The sequence below is a fragment of the Aptenodytes forsteri genome, unplaced genomic scaffold (assembly GCF_000699145.1).
Source record: "Aptenodytes forsteri isolate BGI_AS27 unplaced genomic scaffold, ASM69914v1 Scaffold44, whole genome shotgun sequence".
Classification (NCBI taxonomy): Eukaryota; Metazoa; Chordata; class Aves; order Sphenisciformes; family Spheniscidae; genus Aptenodytes; species Aptenodytes forsteri.
The window spans coordinates 424,107-430,329 of NW_008794213.1; the positions used below are offsets into that span (position 1 = coordinate 424,107).

General features: G+C 39.0%; 1 protein-coding gene across 1 annotated transcript in view; it reads left to right on the forward strand.

The window, feature by feature from the left end:
* ADCY1 (adenylate cyclase 1) overlaps positions 1 to 6,223 on the forward strand; it is a 171,902-nt gene that overhangs the window by 94,135 nt on the left and 71,544 nt on the right. The gene's annotated exons all lie outside the window — the stretch shown is intronic.

Here is a 6,223-nt window from a genome sequence, read left to right on the forward strand (position 1 = left end):
GATGGTAGTTTTACAGAGAGGTTTTTGTAGCCACAATGGGATCCATATCATAACTGAGGCTTATGTTTTGGTCATTGCACTTACATTGTGCCAGCTTTCCCAAAGAAAAAGAAAATGAGAGAAATGTTCCTTGCCTGTAACTCCTAGCAGTCTAATGGTAACACAAGCATTTGACAAGAAATTAGAGGAATGGATGTGCCTGAAAAAGCCACACATCTTGTTTCAAATTACATTTAAGAATATGCTGAAAATGTGTTTTCACCATGATCAAAGCACAACTTCATCAACTCTATCTTGTTTGCCAGCCATGTCCTCAGAGCCTTCATTGCTGAGAAGTGTCAGCTCCACATAAATTATGCTCCTCCACTATCTAGCTATCTTTTCTTCAGACTCTGTGCAGCAGCCTAGAGAACATATTTCTTCAGGTCCCCAACATACACAGCATCCATATTTTTTCAGTCCAAACTCACTTCTCCTTGATGTAGTCTTCCACATGAGAGATCTGAAGCCTGTGGACACTTTGCATCTATGGCTCCCTCTTGATAAACAGCTGTCAAGGACCCCAAGGAGAAAGAAATCTTCTGCTCCACAAGATGCCAGGGTTGAGGAAGACCTATTCTTAGTTAAATGGGTTATTGTTTGATCAAGTGCTGTGTCTTGATTTGCACTAGATCTTCTGTTCAAGTCAGAACAGAGAGGAACTACTGTGTGTTCCCTTTTTCCAAGAAAACTTGGATGCTGAGTGGAGATGCAATGGAGGTGCTTGTTTTTGGTATGAATTTGTAACACACTCATAAGCCTTTGTGTAACCAATTCATCACTGGAACTACTGGCAGTGCCTCATAGAGAGCACAAGTGCCCAGCCCAGAGTACTTTAGAGACGTATACCTTTGAAATAAAAGAGACTGCCATGTAGATGATCATTGGCAAGAATTTAAATGGCTTAAAAAGTTCAAATAGTCTCCTTACTTTCATTTCATTACTGAATTTCATCCTTCAAATGTCAACCAGCCATCTAGTAAGCTCTTTTAAAACTTACAATGCTATAATTTGTGGAGTCATCATAGCCATGAAACACAAGGCAATGTTATAACATGGAAGTACTGTGTCATAACACGAGATCCCACATGTGCACACAGAAATGCACATGGCTATGACATGTGACATGGCATTGAAGCCAGGGAGATGGCTACTGCACCATGCTTGCTCCCTTAGCAGTGGCCAGGTGCAGCCAACTGGAGGTGTCAGTGACACCTGAAGCCAGGGTACCATGCAGATGCCAGCTTTTGGTGCGAGGTCAGTTGTTTGTCAGGGAAGAAGCAGATCAGAGATAGCAGAAAAGCTAAAAAGCCTTAGCTTTTCTGTTCAGCCTGCATGCATTCTTTTTCCAAATTTGAAAATAAATCTCATGGTTTCTTTCAGCTATGTGAGGAAGATTTGTTACTTACTTCTTCTTCTAGTTCAGACTGTGCTGCATCAGGGTGTGATTAAGGACAGAACGTATGAGCTTTCCTTGGTGCCTTCTGCTGTGGTAAAGGGAGACTTGTTATTGTGTCTCCTGCAGTCAGAAGAAATGTGCTGAGAAGTGTAATTTTTCTGAAGGATTCTGATCTTTTGGTTAAAACAACTTCTAGATATTCATTATTAGGTGAAAACAGAGGCCTGGGCTAATTTTAAAACAGTGCTGTGCTTTAGTATTCAGAATGTTGAAGGAGAAAACTGCAGGAACTTTAAAGAAAAATGTAATGGTGATAGGTATGTTCCCTGTGACTACTAAAGTGTGATCTGTGAGTGTGCACGCTGTGTGCTGCTGCTTGTTAGGAAGCAATGTCAACTGGAAGGGGCAGTTTATGACAACCCTTGTTAAAACAATTGTCCTGTCTTAAAACTGTAATGCTTAAAAAAAATCCCTGTAACCACTGTGGGAAGTGTAGTAAGTATAAGGCAGCGTATATTTGCTTGGAGTCTCATGCAGAGTCTTGGCATTTTGGCACATTGACACACTGTAGGAATAGTGAGTCTTTGCTTTTTGACAGTATAGCTCTGAAGCTGACCAGAAATAGGTGCTTCAGATGAACGTAAAAAAATTCTTGTTGAGACATGTGCAACAATTTAATCCTAAAGTTTGTCCTTCTGACATTTAGAAGCTGGTTTATTCTTTTTAGCATTAGATTTGTCTCTCTTTCTATATGCTGTTTGTTTGATTTTTTTTTTTGGTAAGGCAAATAGTTTTGCTCTTTTTGAAATGCTATGCCTTTTTTTAAATCACAAGAGCTTCAAATATAGTTACAGCTCATGACAGGGAGTTCTGAAGGCAAACCTTAGGTTTCAATTTATTGTCATTCAACTCCTTCGAAAGTTTGCTTGTGCATTCTGTTAATAGAGAGGGAAGAAAATTCCTGATCTTCTTACTCCCTATTAGAAATGATTTGTACTTTTATCATGTCCTTTCTTTTTTATTCACCTCTAAAGAAAATGTTTTTCGAACGTTTATTTTGTACAGATTATTTTACCTTGTAAATCACTGAGTCTTTGAACTCTGTTAGGAGAAGAGGTGATCAGAATACAGTACTTAAAATGATGGCATGTTTTCTGTTTTCACAATAGCAGTGTTTGATTTCTTAAAGAAACAAACTTAGGTAGTGATATTTTATATAGGACTTTGTGGTCCCCTTAAAACTTTTGAGTCTATGGGCCAACTTCAGTCACTTGAAGAAAGCGAAGTGAGTCTCAAAAATATAAAGCTAAACAAAAATGAGTGACAATAGTATCCTTGCGGGAGTGTAACTTCATCCTAGACAGACATCAGAAAATCCACATGGAAAGACGCTGTTATGAATGCCTCAGAGTTCATTTATATGTCTGGTTACTGAAGTACTTGTAATGTCACAGACTTTAGGCACCCTGATTTTCTATAAGCATTTTGGATAAGTTTGCCCACTCTACAGAGGGATTGTACAGAACAATAGCAAGCCACCTTCCTGCACATATGCAGTTAGTTAAGTTTCTCATAAGGCCTATGAATAGTTCAAATAGAAAGAATGATTTTGCATTAATTTCTATTGGATTTTATCTGCGTTCAGGCTTAGTTTACTTAATTTAGGCTGTTACTTCTGAAGTTTCTCAGTTTCTTCCAGTTTTGGTTAAGCAGAGTAGCTTTGCGCAGTCTGATTTTGCCCTAATGATAGTCATTCTACATTACATATTATCAATGAATGCTTTAAACAACTGATCTTTGCATGAGGTCTTCAGATGCCCTGCAGTTAACCTTCAACACTATAGCTAGCTTCCAGTTTGTCATTCTTCAGCTTACTTGTAAGAGTGACAAATTTTAATGAGGTATAATCATTTGCATTGTGTTGTTTTTATGTTCCCAAAGAATTCTTGGACACATGACACTTAGGCTTGGGTGCCTTGTTGCTTTAATACACTGTATATAGGTCAGTGCGTTTTCTCTTCATGCTTTTGCTGTGGCATGGATTTACTGTGAATGAGAGAGGTTCTCAAGGCTGCAGTTACCCAAGTAGCGTCACACAGGGTTGCACATGCCCCGCTCAGGTATTGTCATGGTCACAGCTCTGCTATCTTGTGATACAGTTCAGCTATACCCAAAGTATTTTAGCTGTAATAATAAGTAATCTTAATAGGAAAGAGGAGGCATTTCTCCAGCATCCTGCATCATAATGAAACAGGTTTGTTTTTTAGAGAAGTTTTGATCTTCTTTAATTGTTCTTTTCTTTGGTAGATTTTTCTCACATATTTCCTGCATCTAATCTATGTGGAGAATTAATTATTTGTGTTTACAGATTCAGTTATTTCCCTTTCAACTTCCATGTTACCGCATCCTGGACTTCTAAGACTTTCCATTTACAAGTGGATAAGGAGAAATGAATTTTAGGCTCTTTTCAAAGGACATCACTAGAAGAGGATTTTGATATTCTGAATGAAAGATCTTACTTGTTTGTGCCACTTTTGGCATCTCATCTATTAGCCAGACTGACACACACCACTTCCTTGTTCTTTCCATTTGCAGTTATGTATACCTTCAGGCTTTGTCAGTGTTTGTAGGCTGAGTCTATTTTTATTTCTTTCCATTTTAATTTAGTATCCTTTCCCGATCACATGCTTAGCTTTTAAAAATTTCAATGTTACTTAAGTGGCTTTTTGTATCTATTCAGCCTCAAAGATATTGAACTTAACAACATTGCTGCTGAGCATTAGGCAAAGGGTCAGTAAATAATATTTTTAATGAGCTTCTGTGTTGTTTTTTTTTTTTTTAACTGACATTTAGTATGACAACATTTCAACTCCTTTCATATCACTTTAAGATTGATTCTATTGAATCTATAGAATACTTTTAGTTTATATGAAGATAATTATGATGTATTTTTAAAATATAAAATGAACAAAGTTTTGTGGGCTGGTTAAGATGGGAAAGTTAGTGCTGGAAAACAGAGATAAACTTACAGCACATAACCCTTCTTCATGGAAATTGCTAAGTGTGCACTAGGGGGGGATATTTACAAAGGCTAATTTCAAGGAGACTTGTCTCCCCAAGTTCCCTTGATAGCCAGTGCAGACACAGGATCCCACTGAGGCAGATCATGCATATAAGCTTGAGTCCAGTTCTGAACAGCCATCTGGAGAGGTCTCCTAGAGAGACCTGAGGAAGTAAGCTTTCTTAAATTAAAGTGGTCTTAATGAATATGCCCGCGACTCTATAGGATCAGGGAGTAATGATGTGTGTATGGTGTGAAGCTAAAGTAAGTGTCTGTGGGACAGTTTTCCAGGAAGGAAGACGATGTCACACACTTGAAGTATTGTAGGAACATATAAATGGGCAGGTACCACAGAGGTTAAGTCTTGCCTAACCTCCTTTATGGTACTTTTTAAGTAAGAGGATACTGTGCTTGGTATGCCAATTCTCTGTCATAACTCTTGTCATGATTTGCATGCTTGTGATAAATTACCAAATTCTTCCCGAGTTTGTATTCTGCAAATCTGAGATTTGTGTCTTTGTATAGGACTGTGTTGGATTATTCTGATCAGCTTCAGATGCTTGCAGTGTGGGCATTTGTACTGAAACTAATTGTTTTGGCTCCTCGTGCAGTTAGCACAAAGGTATTTCTGGAGTTCAGTGTGTGTCATCCAAGGGGAATGTCTAATTGCACTCCAGAAGCGCCTGTTTCACTTCATTATTGTAGAGGCAGTTTGACTGATAACCCAGGTGCGTATTTTAGCTGTCTAATGTACTCTGCATACACAGTCCTACCTGGAGTTCTTTGCCCATGCACAGATCTGTTGTGCAGGGCGTAGCAGTGCATCAGGGGAGCAGCCATTGGGACCTCTCCTCAGCCTCAGCTGTCAGACCTCTCCTCAGCTTGGGGGGGGGACCATGCCTCCTGCACTGGAGTCCAGAAGCGCTATCCTCAGAGCAGTCAGCTTTGCTCTTCTCAAGCCAGACTTTCTATCTCCTTGAAGTTTATGGAAATCTTTCTGGAAACTACTTTCTTTCTAGCCAGCTGTATACAATACCTTGCTAGTTCTTCTCATACCATCATTTTTCACTAATTCTGCCAAGTGGGGGGGAACGCCATTTCCAGCGATTAGGTCTTGAAGATTTCCCATGCTTTTTTGTTTGGAACATGACTGAATTTCATAGTTTTGTTGGTGCACAAATGTGACGGTTTATTAAAATCCTCTCTATTGTGTTGTTTCCAGAAAAATCTGGAAAAATATCCATTTCTTGAAATTTGGAGCTTAGTTTTTCAACATTTTACAGTGTATTTGTTTTAGGCTTGTTTCTTCTGGGATATTCCTCTTCATAAAAAGGCAGCATCTTAAAGGATATTTGATGAAAGCTGGGAAGGAGACAAGCATGCATATCAGTCATGATGATTGTGTAAAATATTCTTGCTAAAATCATTTCTCATTTCCAAGTAAATTAACAAATATGACTGTTAAATAGGTTCTCACTTTCCAGGACTAAAAACATTTAACCTTCTAGTTGTGTAAAATTACTCTCCATGTGGAGTAGGGAAGGAATTTATTGTGAGAATGGGAATGCACAGAAAAGGTAGGCTGTATTGGGTTTGCATGGCAAGGGTTTGGTAGTAGGGGGGCTACAGGGGTAGCTTTTGTGAGAAGCTGCTAGAAGCTTCCCCCGTGTCCGATAGAGCCAATGCCAGCTGGCTCCAAGATGGACCCGCCACTGGCCAAGGCC